This window comes from Watersipora subatra, chromosome 4 (assembly GCF_963576615.1).
Source record: "Watersipora subatra chromosome 4, tzWatSuba1.1, whole genome shotgun sequence".
In the NCBI taxonomy this organism is placed as follows: Eukaryota; Metazoa; Bryozoa; class Gymnolaemata; order Cheilostomatida; family Watersiporidae; genus Watersipora; species Watersipora subatra.
Window position 1 is genome coordinate 60,722,834 of NC_088711.1, and position 13,951 is coordinate 60,736,784.

The 13,951-nt window shown below is 38.6% G+C and overlaps 1 protein-coding gene and 1 long non-coding RNA gene across 2 annotated transcripts in view; one reads left to right on the top strand and one right to left on the bottom strand.

Moving 5' to 3' along the window:
* Positions 1-13,951, top strand: part of LOC137394430 (uncharacterized) — a 66,291-nt gene that overhangs the window by 45,445 nt on the left and 6,895 nt on the right. The gene's annotated exons all lie outside the window — the stretch shown is intronic.
* On the bottom strand, positions 7,440-8,203 carry LOC137392877 (uncharacterized). The gene is made up of 3 exons (XR_010978262.1): positions 8,124-8,203; positions 7,793-7,858; positions 7,440-7,499 (listed from the first exon to the last, which is right to left on the bottom strand). It is a non-coding gene; the product is annotated as an uncharacterized lncRNA (long non-coding RNA).

A 13,951-nucleotide genomic window follows, 5' to 3' on the forward strand; every position in this document is an offset into this window, starting at 1 on the left:
AAAGGAACCTCGCAGAGAAACAAGGAGATGCTGGAGGTGCCACAAAGAGGGGCACCTGGCAAGACAGTGCAGTCTGCCTCCCCTAGCAACTCAAGGGAAGAGAGAGTACTCGGCGGGGAAAGATTATGTTCAGGGTTAAAACACCCTGATGGGGATCCTGGACAGAAATCGATACACCTGGGCATTCAACAAGCCACGCATACCGATAACACAGCCGCCTACTACATCACCGGTTGGGTGGGAACAGCAGAAGCCACCTTCTTACTAGATAGCGGCTGCTCAAAGTCGATACTGCCAACTAGCCTATTTAATCGCATACGGCAAAAACACGATAAGCCTATCGAACCCGTACACTGTCAAGGAATACTAGCGGGTGGCAGTAAGCTACCCCTAGAGGGGCTAACAACGATTACAATACAGCTTGGACAACAAAAATTTGAACACAAATTTCTAATCGCTAACCTACAGGAAAACGTGTTGCTTGGCTTAGACTTTTTCACAGAAAAAGGGTGCCGCATAGATTTCAGAAAAGCGCAACTACATCTATACGACGAGGTTATCAAATGCTGTGACCAATATGGCGGGCCACTACAAGTGGGAGTGCAAACAGTAGAAGCTACAGAGATCCCTCCATTTTCGGAAATACTCATCCCAGGCCGACTTAACCAGAATTGGAATGGACAGTTAGCCCTAATCGAAGGAAAAACACCAGACACTGATATACGAGTGGCCTCGTCAGTGCACCACCCACAGCAGGGAAAACTATGGATTAGAGTGTGCAATATTTCGGCGAATACCATCGAGTTACCGCCAGGAAAAAATATCGCGACTTGTAGCCAGGCGAGGCAAGCCTTAAAGCCAACAGCACCAATGCCACCTTCCACACAGTTACCCGAGGTGTTAGAAACGTTACTCGACCAGAGCGGGTTACAAGGAAAAGACCATGCCAAAGCGAAACAAATGCTGACGCAAAACCAGGATGTGTTTAGCGTAGGAAAGTTTGATTTGGGGAGGATAGTTCTCACACGCCACCGGATTCCGTTAGCGAAAGGAGCTCAGCCAGTAAAACAGCGACCTTATAGGCATGGGCCGGCACAGGAGGCCGAGATTGAAAAGCAAGTGGTCGAACTGCAACAACAGGGGCTAATCTCAGAGGGAAAAGGGGTGTGGAGTTCCCCTGTAGTCCTAGTCCAGAAGAAGGATGGCAGCTGGCGCTTCTGCGTCGATTACCGGAAGCTGAATGCCGTGACGTCAAAGGACGCGTATCCTCTACCGAGGATTGATGATAGCCTCGACACGCTGGGGCATAGCCGGGTATTCAGCACCTTAGATCTGACCAGTGGATACTGGCAGGTCGAGCTGGACGCGGATGCCAAGGAGAAGGCAGCTTGTGTGACGAGATCTGGCCTATACGAATGGGAGGTCTTACCATTTGGCTTCACCTCGGCTCCCTCGACGTTTGAACGTCTCATGGAGACAGTACTACGAGGACTACATTGGCAGACTGTCTTGATCTATCTCGATGACATCATCGTGTTTGCACCGGATGTGGATACTCATATCCAACGACTAGAAGAAGTTTTCTCCAGACTGCGAGCCGCGAATCTGAAACTTAAGCCAAGTAAATGTGCCTTATTTGCAGATAGAGTCAAATATCTAGGCCACATTGTCAGTCAGGCTGGTGTAGAAATGGACGAAGACAAGGTAGAGGCTATTAAGAACTGGCCCCCAACACAAACGAGACCTAAGATCGTTCCTCGGGACGTGTAATTACTACCGTCGCTTCATACACGAATATTCTGAGATCGCCAGACCACTCAACCAGATGAGCTCGAAGAATGCGATATTCAAATGGACAGGCGCTTGCCAGGAGGCGTTCAGCACGCTACGGCAACGTCTGGTCTCTGCACCGATTCTAGCGTATCCAGACTTCAACCTACCTTTCATCCTGGACACCGACGCCAGCGCTATGGGACTAGGCGGCATACTGTCACAAGTGCAAGACGGACAAGAGCGTGTCATTGCGTATTATTCCAAGATGATGTCGGCGGAAGAACGTAATTATTGCGTAACTCGCCAGGAGTTACTTGCTATAGTCAAGGCAATAGGACACTTCAAGCCCCAACTGTATGGCCAGCGATTCGTTGTGCGCACCGATCATGCCTCACTAACGTGGCTACTGCGTACCACCCATCCTCATGGCCAACTCGCGCGATGGATGGAGACACTGGCACCATACAACTTCACGATAGAACATCGTAAAGGCAGGAAGCATAATAATGTGGATGGGCTGAGTCGCCAGGTGTGCAAAGATTGCCGGCAATGCAACCGCATGGCCCAACACGATATACCTAACAAGCACCTCCAGGACCACGAGCAATTGTCGGAGATCGCACCCCGAGTGAATCGTATGGACTTGCCACCGGTGAGCCACGCAGGACCGCCCCAGGTTCCTCTGCTTCCGGAAGGCATGGTACGCCAGACCAAGGATCTTTGGTTCCCAACTAACTCCGCGGTATATACACCGCCATTGCTCCCTTCGAACGTATCTCTGAAGAGTCGTGCTGGACCTTCGCGGGTTCTTTGGCCACCAGAGGATACAAACCTTGCACCCACCAACTGGTGGCCTCTACCCCCTTCGACAAAACAGAGACCACCGTATCACAGTACGAACTTGCACCCAGGTCGGGTGGCAGACCCCAGGGTCGTGTCACAAACCCGGGGTAGCATGGTACCCCAGCTCAACAACCGTTGGGCCCCTACACCGCAAGAGAGCAATGTCGAAGTCTCACGACCTCCACGGTTCTTTGCCCCTGTTCCTATGGAACGCTGCCAAGTGATAGCCAGCGATCAAGAAACTCGGAAGAATCCAGAAGAGCTGAACACGACGTCGCCTCTACCACGTCGATGGAAGGATGTAGTGCGCACCACTCCGAAAAACATAGCTCTCCCCCGAGCCCGGGAAGTGCAAACCGCAAAGATTTCACACTTGAGTCAGCAACAGAAAGATGACCCCAACTTACGGCCCATCATCCAGGCCATATTGGGACAGACCAGCATCGACTCTCGAGTGGTGAGCGCTAAAACAGCACAGCTGTGGAAAATCCGGAGCCACCTGTTTCTGACAAAACAAGAGGAGCTTCAGATCACGGGACTTGAAGGAAAACGACGGGCAATCTGCCCCCGTGCGCAAAGGAGGTCTCTGATCGAAAAGACTCATCAGGAGGCTCACTTTGGGGCAAACAAAGTCATAGCTGCGCTGAGACGAAATTGGTTTTAGCCTGGCCTGACGAGTCATGTAAAGAGACTGGTCAGAACGTGTATGGCTTGTCAGCAAGCCAAGGGCACCGATCACCGTCGCAGCCGAGCTGAGAATCATCTGTACGCCGGTCGGCCTTGGCAGATCCTTTGATCTGTGCGGTCCACTTTCCCCTACCACAGCTGGAAATAATCTTATACTCGTACTCACAGACCATTTTACCCGTTGGAGCGACGCCATACCAATACCAGACGGGAAGGCAACCACCATCGCAAGGATTTTGGATGAGCGAGTATTCGCATATTTTGGCATTCCAGAAGTCATCCATTCCGACCAGGGAGCTCAGTTCCAGTCGGAGCTCTTCCAAGCATGCTGCGAAATATGGGGATGCGACAAGACGCAAACCTCTCCGTACCGACCACAAGGCAACTCTGTGGTTGAACGTCTCAACAGAACGGTGGGCAACTCGCTGCGAGCCCTACTAGCAGGACAAGAGGTGGATAAGTGGGACAGACTGTTACCGCAGATAATGAGGACTATTCGGGCCAACCCCCCACCGCGTAACCGGCGAATCCGCCAATTACCTGATGATGGGAAGGGAAACTCGGTTACCCCCGGATATTCACCATCCAGTAGAGGCTCCAGAATTTACAGAGCAGGAATATGCTGTCAAGTTACAGGAGCGATTGCAACAAGCCGGACAACTCCTGAGAGACCAACAGTATCGACCCCAGGGAGAAGTGGATGTCCCACCTCTATTTACAGTTGGAGACCAAGTATAGCTGAAATCGTTCTACAAGGGAAAAGGAAAGGGGGCTAAACTCCAGCCGAAGAATATCGGGCCATACAAAATTACAAAGAGTCTTCCGTATCAGGTATACGAGATGGAACGACGCGGCAAACGTACAGTCCAACACGAAGGACGGATCAAATTGTATCTCGAAACTACATCCATCGCTACCGAGACAACCACAACGACAACACCACCAGATCCAACTCCAGCTGAGTACGAGGAGATAACCATGGATGAAATTTTTCCGATTTCTGCCAGAGGCCCAGCCGAGACAGAAGTACCCGATGCAGCGATCCAGGAAGACCAGGAGATCATAGACCCACCGTCAGGAACTCCTCCGCCGGTCCAAGACGAAGAAATCCCAGCGTTAGAAATGGGGTCCGAAGAAGGGACATATCAGTCTGCTAGTGATGAGGTGGGTGAGCCGGAAGTAGCGGTTCCTCCTTGCCCAAGGCGCTCAGAGCGGGAGCGACGGGTACCCGAGAGATGGAGAGACTACGTGGCCCATGCGATAAGTTATCTCCCCGGAGTCCGAGGACGGACTCCACTTTAGGGAGGGGGCGATGAAGTGAAATTATGTAGATGAAGACCGTTCGACCTAGACTGTCATATACTGTTCGGTACTGTTTGACCTAGACTATCAATTAATATCATTTGCTTATTTTTATTGTAATAGTATAGCCGTAAGTACCTTTTATTATTGTTTTTAATCTAACGATGGCAATTTCTTTACGCATTACTCTCGTATTTAACGCATGATATCCTCTCGTATTTAATCTACATTTTATCCACCCGGACTGAAGAGCTCAAGACCGGAGATAAGAAAAAAGCGCTTTTTCTTGAGTAACTTTAGATTTTGATCACGAGCTTACACCGACATTATCAACTACGAATCATATTATTACTGCATCACTACGGTTATACCCACATAATATTATTATTATCGTTACTACAATTTTTACTCATAATACAAACATTATCGCTTCTATACAAGACACTGTCTACGCTTGCTGGCTAATTTCTGTGAAGGTTGGAGCAATTTCGCTGAATTTAAACAAATTCCCTTTATTATTAATAAGCTTACTCAAATTAGCCATTGGCAATGCGCCAGGCTAATAGCTAGTGGTAGGCAACTACATTGATTTTTATTGCTTATAAGCTGATTTTTAATACCCGTTCAATGTCGGGCATCCTGCTAGTATAAAAGGCTATATAAAATCAAGTGTTTGTCTGTCGTCATGTTTATGTCTAGTTTAACAATTGATTAAAATATGAACGCTTGCATTCCAGTGTGTCGTGAGAGATCATTATGTGTAATGGTTACATGCACAGTTATTTCAACGCGTGACAAGCATTGCAAGGTGGCTTAATGGTTCAGCGGTAGTGAACTTGGCTTAATGTTAATGCATTTGAATGTACAGGCCGATTCCTGTGAGGTGAAATCTTTTTCCTAATGCTCGTCGCCGGCTTCAGACAGACACTGCTCTTATTATAGCAAATGCTGCTAAATGCCTGGCATGGCACAGGTAATAAATAATTACCCAATAAATTTGAGTAACTTACCTAGTAAGCTAGTAACTTAAGCTAGTCTAAACCTTTCCTATAGTGAGAGCCGTGTTAGAAGTCAGCCTAATACACATTATTATACTTGCAATGATCAAGCTGCTAGTGTTTTCCCAAGCACTGTAATGAATATGTGCACTGTTATTAATCGCTACAGCTAGTTGGACATGTAGTCTAATGAGTTTGCACACCTGTCTGCAGACCTGAAGGTTTCAAGTTCAAATCCTCTGTGAAGGGGTTTTTGTACCTAAAACTTTATCGCTATAACTGGACAGACGAGTGACGGACAAACACTGAGATTTATATACATGTGTATGGATTAAAATATTAGCTCAACTTACTAGCTAAGAGTAGTATAGTGAGAGCAGATCTACACACACTAGGCGGAGCTTAGGGAGCAGGAAGTGACATCACATCAGGATCTGTTTGATTGACAGTTGGGGGGCGGAGCTAGGCGGTGTTGAGTCATGGTGTGAGTCATGGCGAGCTGTGTGATTCGTGGTGCGAGTAATGGTGTGAGTTGGTTAGTGACGTCGCGGTGGTGGTGTCGGTGGCCGAGTGGTGAGTCGGGCCGCGAGACGATTCGCGGTTGTATTTGGGATTATCGGATTTCGTTGGCGTCCGGTAGAGGTCGCTCTTCCGTGCCGTTTCGGGGATTGACGGAGAGCTCGGTGGCGACGGGTTGACGGACGGTGGCGGATGGATTTCGAGATCGTCGGAGCTTGTATGTATTTTCTTTTTTCCGATCCCGAATGAGAATGATGTGTCTGCGAACGAATATTCATTTTGATTGTAAACTTCATAAATTCTGAAATTATCCATCGCTGTTATGGTTCCACTACTTTTTTAAAGATAATGTATAAATTGATGAAGTATTATTAGTTAGTGTTGATTGTTACTGGAGCTTCTGAGGAGTCAACTTCCAATAGTATGAATATCGACATAATTTCTGAAAGAACTTCCCAATTGAATATGAAACAAAGAGAGTATAGAAGACCAACCAAGTCTAGATTGAACAGAACTACGTCATTACGAAGATCATCAAGAAAAAGTTCGGTAGTAAAGCGGTTATTCGAATCCAAGGAAAATTATATGGAAGGAGATGAGAAAATTACGTCACCTATTGCAACAGTTTTTAAAACCGAGGAAATGCAAGAACCATGGAAATGGATTGATCTAAAAGTTTTGGATATTCCAGCTTCGTTAGAAGTAATACAAGCAAATAAGTCTGAAGAAAATGACAATTGTGAGATTGCGTTGCAATTCTTCGTTGAACGTAAGGGAGAGCGTGTGGTATTATGTTCGATCATCGATCCTCAAAAGTATAACATTCCCTCATCATTTCAATGGTTGACACCAGCTCTCATGATATTGGATCGAAGTGAGATTTACATGAACTCTAAGTCTTCATCAGGATTAAAACTTTTCAGAATTGACGGAGCATGCAATCTGAAGGAATTCAGAGAGAAATTAAACAAAGATTATAAACTCTGTATATCAAGACAGTAATGAGTTAAGGAAATGATATTATGATTAAATTTTATATAGTTTATTTGATGATATATCATAGGGATTTAAACTTACTATCAATGGATATGTTATTGAATAAAAGTTTTGTATATAAAAATGCTAAAACATAATATAAAAAAGACTATTGAATTTCATTCAATCCCAATTTTCTTCTTCTTCTTTCATTGTCGAATGAGAATGAACTGTCTACAATCAAAACATACATTATTTTTAGTGAGATATAGTAAAAGTAAGACATACAATCAGATTAGATCATTCATTCAAACTAAAAATCAAATATAATGTAATACTTACTGAAGAAGAAGAAGATCCATCCTTTTTCTGAATGGAATCTTCCTGTTGAGATACGGGAGCCTGCAATTGCAATGATTACAGTCAGGATGGATTACTATAACCTTGCTGAGATAGTAGACTCTACATTCACAATGGACTCCAACTTAAATTGTAAATTTCAATTGCATTAGTCATCGAATCATAGAATGATATGCAAGATGTAATGCAGACAGAATAGGATATGCAATCAGCTAGAGTAGGACATACAGACAATAAGAAAAACAAATATGTTACATCACATAGTCAGACTAGGACACACAGACAGAGGAGGATATTCAGTTAAAATAAAGAAATAAATATAATGTACTACTTACTGAAGATTCAAATTCATAAAGCCTTCTCCGAAAAGGACTATATTTAGTTCGGTGATGCCCAGGATCCTACAATTGCATTGATTATAGTCAGAGTAGAACATGCAGACAAATTAAAACACAGTCAGGTCTTACTTTGAATTTCAATTCCAACTCCTTTTGTTTTAAAGTGGAGTTATACAAAATATTAATTACTGTTTTCACAGATTGATACTCATTTTAACATTCCTACATACCAATTGGAGTGAATTCTGTTGAATGTATTTGATCTTTAGTTACATGTTTTATCATTATACAACGATATTAGACGAAATAAATATAATGTAATACTTACTTTTAAAGTCAATGTAACATCGAAGTTACGAAAGAACTCCTCTCTTTGCTGCTGCATGACCAATGATTTCTACAATAATTTCCAAAATTACTTTGTATAATTTAATTGTTTCATTTAAGCAAACCCTATAATTCGAAATATATTTAATATGTAGTTTATATTCTCAAGTTTCCTTTAATCAAAAATATAATTTAGTAAAATATTATAATGTAGTACTTACTTTCTTTTGAAGCTTGATCTTGAATCGAAAAGCCTTCTGTTTTTCAGGATCTACCTCTCTACCCCAAGGGCAGTAGCACCATATCTCAACACACGTGTCGATGCATTTTGTCTGAGTTAGGAGTCTATCCACGTTTTTGTCTCGAGCACACATTGTAAACTATTATAAATAAAATGAGATGAAAAACTTATTCTTTCTCGCTGCTTATATAGTAAGCAGAATCAATATTATGGTTGATTAAACTTGTGTAATTTATGATCACGAAATTGTAAAATCAGCTAAACAGATTTCGCGAAATTCAATTTCGCGAAAGTTGACTATATAATATATATAATATGTAGTTTCGCGAAATCCATTTTCGCGAAATTCACTTTCGCGAAATTCAATTTCGCGAAAGTTGACTATATAATATATAATGTGTAATTTCACGAAAGTTGACTATATAATATATATAATGTGTAATTTCGCGAAATTCACTTTCGCGAAATTCAATTTCGCGAAATTGGATTTCGCGAAATTACACATTATATATATTATATAGTCAACTTTCGCGAAATTGAATTTCGCGAAAGTGAATTTCGCGAAATTACACATTATATATATTATATAGTCAACTTTCGTTGACTATATAATATATATAATATGTAATTTCGCGAAATCCATTTTCGCGAAATTCACTTTCGCGAAATACAATTTCGCGAAAGTTGACTATATAATATATATAATGTGTAATTTCGCGAAAGTTGACTATATAATATATATAATGTGTAATTTCGCGAATTCCAATTTCGCGAAATTCAATTTCGCGAAATTGGAATTCGCGAAATTACACATTATATATATTATATAGTCAACTTTCGCGAAATTGAATTTCCCGAAATTACACATTATATATATTATATAGTCAACTTTCGTTGACTATATAATATATATAATGTGTAATTTCGCGAAAGTTGACTATATAATATATATAATGTGTAATTTCGCGAAATACAATTTCGCGAAATTGAATTTCGCGAAAGTGAATTTCGCGAAATTACACATTATATATATTATATAGTCAACTTTCGCGAAATTGAATTTCGCGAAATTACACATTATATATATTATATAGTCAACTTTCGTTGACTATATAATATATATAATGTGTAATTTCGCGAAAGTTGACTATATAATATATATAATGTGTAATTTCGCGAAATTCAATTTCGCGAAATTACACATTATATATATTATATAGTCAACTTTCGCGAAATTGGATTTCGCGAAATTACATATTATATATATTATATAGTCAACTTTCGTGAAATTGAATTTCGCGAAATTCCACAATATATATATTATATAGTCAACTTTCGTTGACTATATAATATATATAATGTGTAATTTCGCGAAAGTTGACTATATAATATATATAATGTAGTACTTTCGCGAAATTCAAGTTCGCGAAAGTTGACTATGTAATGTATAATATGTAATTTTCGCGAAATCCAATTTCGCAAAATTCACTTCGCGAAATTCGATTTCACGAAACTTGACTATATAATATATAATGTGTAATTTCGCGAATTCCAATTTCGCGAAATTCACTTTCGCGTTGATGTACAAGTGAGCCGTGATTTATAAATGTATATATAATAATAAAATGTGAGTAAGATAAAAGCTACTGAAGATACAATAAACAACGCTAGGATTGTGCTAGTCTATGTTAATATACAAGTGAGCAGTGATTATAATTGTATATAATAATAAAATGTGAGTAAGATAAAAGCTAGGGTTGTGCTAGTCCATGTTAATGTACAAGTGAGCAGTGATTATAAATGTATATATAATAATAAAATGTGAGTAAGATAAAAAGCTACTGAAGATAGAATAAACAAAGCTAGGATTGTGCTAGTCCATGTTAATATACAAGTGAGCAGTGATTATAAATGTATATATAATAATAAAATGTGAGTAAGATAAAAGTTACTGAAGATACAATAAACAGAGCTAGGATTGAGCTAGTCTATGTTAATATACAAGTGAGCAGCGAATATAAATGAATATATAATAATAAAACGTGAGTAAGATAAAAAGCTACTGAAGATACAATAAACAAAGCTAGGATTGTGCTAGGCCGTGTTAATATACAAGTGAGCAGTGATTATAAATGTATATATAATATTAAAATGTGAGTAAGATAAAAACTACTAAAGATACAATAAGCAAAACTAGGATTGTGCTAGGCCATGTTGATATACAAGTGAGCAATGATTATAAATGTATATATAATAATAAAATGTGAGTAAGATAAAAGCTAGGGTTGTGCTAGTCCATGTTAATATACAAGTGAGCAGTGATTATAAATGTATATATAATATTAAAATGTGAGTAAGATAAAAGTTACTGAAGATACAATAAACAAAGCTAGGATTGAGCTAGTCTATGTTAATATACAAGTGAGCAGCGAATATAAATGAATATATAATAATAAAACATGAGTAAGATAAAAGCTACTGAAGATACAATAAACAAAGCTAGGATTGTGCTAGACCATGTCGATATACAAGTGAGCAGTGATTATAAATGTATATATAATAATAAAATGTGAGTGAGATAAAAGCTACTGAAGATACAATAAACAAAGCTAGGATTGTGCTAGTCCATGTTGATATACAAGTGAGCAGTGATTATAAATGTATATATAATATTAAAATGTGAGTAAGATAAAAACTACTAAAGATACAATAAGCAAAACTAGGATTGTGCTAGGCCATGTTGATATACAAGTGAGCAATGATTATAAATGTATATATAATAATAAAATGTGAGTAAGATAAAAGTTACTGAAGATACAATAAACAGAGCTAGGATTGAGCTAGTCTATGTTAATATACAAGTGAGCAGCGAATATAAATGAATATATAATAATAAAACGTGAGTAAGATAAAAGCTACTGAAGATACAATAAACAAAGCTAGGATTGTGCTAGACCATGTTGATATACAAGTGAGCAGTGATTATAAATGTATATATAATAATAAAATGTGAGTGAGATAAAAGCTACTGAAGATACAATAAACAAAGCTAGGATTGTGCTAGTCCATGTTGATATACAAGTGAGCAGTGATTATAAATGTATATATAATATTAAAATGTGAGTAAGATAAAAACTACTAAAGATACAATAAGCAAAACTAGGGTTGTGCTAGTCCATGTTAATGTACAAGTGAGCAGTGATTATAAATGTATATATAATAATAAAATGTGAGTAAGATAAAAGCTACTCAAGATAGAATAAACAAAGCTAGGATTGTGCTAGGCCATGTTAATATACAAGTGAGCAGTGATTATAAATGTATATATAATAATAAAATGTGAGTAAGATAAAATCTACTAAAGATACAATAAGCAAAACTAGGATTGTGCTAGGCCATGCTGATATACAAGTGAGCAATGATTATAAATGTATATATAATAATAAAATGTGAGTAAGATAAAAGCTACTGAGGATACAAACAAAGCTAGGATTGTACTAGTCCATGATGATATACAAGGGAGCAGTGATTATAAATATATATAATAATAAAATGTGAGTAAGATAAAAGCTACTGAAGATACAATAAACAAAAAACTAGGATTGTACTAGTCTATGTTGGTGTACAAGTGAGCAATGATTATAAATGTATATATTGATGGAAATGTTCAACAAAAAAAAAACAAAAAAAAAAATTTTTTTTTTTTTATTGGTTACACCTGATTGGCAAAAAGGTTGTTTTATTGGAAACAATTCTTTCAACAACATGTGGAGATTACTGTCTTCTCTTTGCAATATTTTGGAGCAGAGGATGTTCAATAGAAGATTTTCTAACAGTTATGCTAAAAATTTCTGAAACAGATACACGAGATCATGTAGTTCGAAAAACTATACTAGATAGATATGATTGGAATGAAAAAAAATTAGTAAAAGTCTTAATAACGAAGAAAATGAAGGTGTTGACAATGTACATATTCAAGGAACTTCCCAAATTGTTAAATTACTAGAAGATCTGACATAAATTTTTTTTTCTATATTTTACAATTGAATATACATATATACTTTATATCGAAATAAAGTTGGTAACAAATACAACCGAATATTATTTACTTTTTGATATAAGTTTTATATATTGATATACTCACACTGAGTTGGAGCTATCCTCAAAATAATCCACATATTAATCCATGTATGCCCCTTTACTAGTTCATCATCTTCATCTATTTACTGGTCGAGAGACTGTTATGGAATGGTTAAGCCAAACCAAACAGGAGAATTCCATAGGTAAACCTAGGAAAACAATCAGGTCGAATGCCAAGGCGCTTGTCCACACAACAGCCCCTGAAAACAGCGACACTCAACGAACTTAATCGCGAGTAGCCGGCTAACAGAATTCTAGCTGAAGCATACAAGCCTTATGGTATCAACACTCGATCGACCCAAATTCTCAAATATAAGTAGGCATCAAGAGATGGTTAATGAGGCAGAATATTCCATCAGATTATGCAACGCTTATATAGTGAATTGAAGAATGATGGGTGTGTCCAAAGGAATTAATGAAGCGAAAATAGTAAACAGATTTTCGCGAAATTGAATTTCGCGAAAGTGAATTTCGCGAAATTGGATTTCGCGAAATTACACATTATATATATTATATAGTCAACTTTCGCGAAATTGAGTTTCGCGAAAGTGAATTTCGCGAAATTGGATTTCGCGAAATTACACATTATATATATTATATAGTCAACTTTCGCGAAATTAAATTTCGCGAAAGTGAATTTCGCGAAATTGGATTTCGCGAAATTATACATTATATATATTATATAGTCAACTTTCGCGAAATTGAATTTCGCGAAATTCCATTTCGCGAAATTACACATTATATATATTATATAGTCATCTTTCGCGAAATTACACATTATATATATTATATAGTCAACTTTCGCGAAATTGAATCTCGCGATTTTCAATTTCGCGAAAAGTCTTCTGATATTATGGATGATGCAACTAAATTTATCAAAACTCATTAATCATTTGATGAGGAGAATTGTATATAACCAGCAGAATTTTACTAAAACGATATCAATTGTTCATTCAAACTCGGAGAATTAACACACTACACAACTATGGAGGATAATACTCAATCTGGAGTGATAAAACCTGGATCGAATAGTTCAGTGAAGATGTCGAAAAAGAAAATGTCACCTGTAACTCTTTCTAACACGACTCCTCCTACGAAGAAGAAGAAATCCAACCAAATCGAAACGAATTTGGAGCAAAGGGCAAAAGATGTGGCAGACAAGTTAAGAACATTAAGTAAGGCTACTTTAATGGAAGCAAAATCACTGCAGAGAATGTCAGATCTTTCAATAGGATTGATTATGGAGGTGACAAAAACGGAAGAAGCTCATTCGATCCATGGAGCGTGCTGTATCATTCACTTCAACTATGTGGAAAATGGGATTAGTAAATCTACTGCTGTATTTGCTCCACAACGATTTCTGGATGGATCGCTGTCTTATCCAAGTATTATGGTATATCTTGGATTAAAACCTAAGAGTAATGGACAGGGAAGTTACCATGACTTAA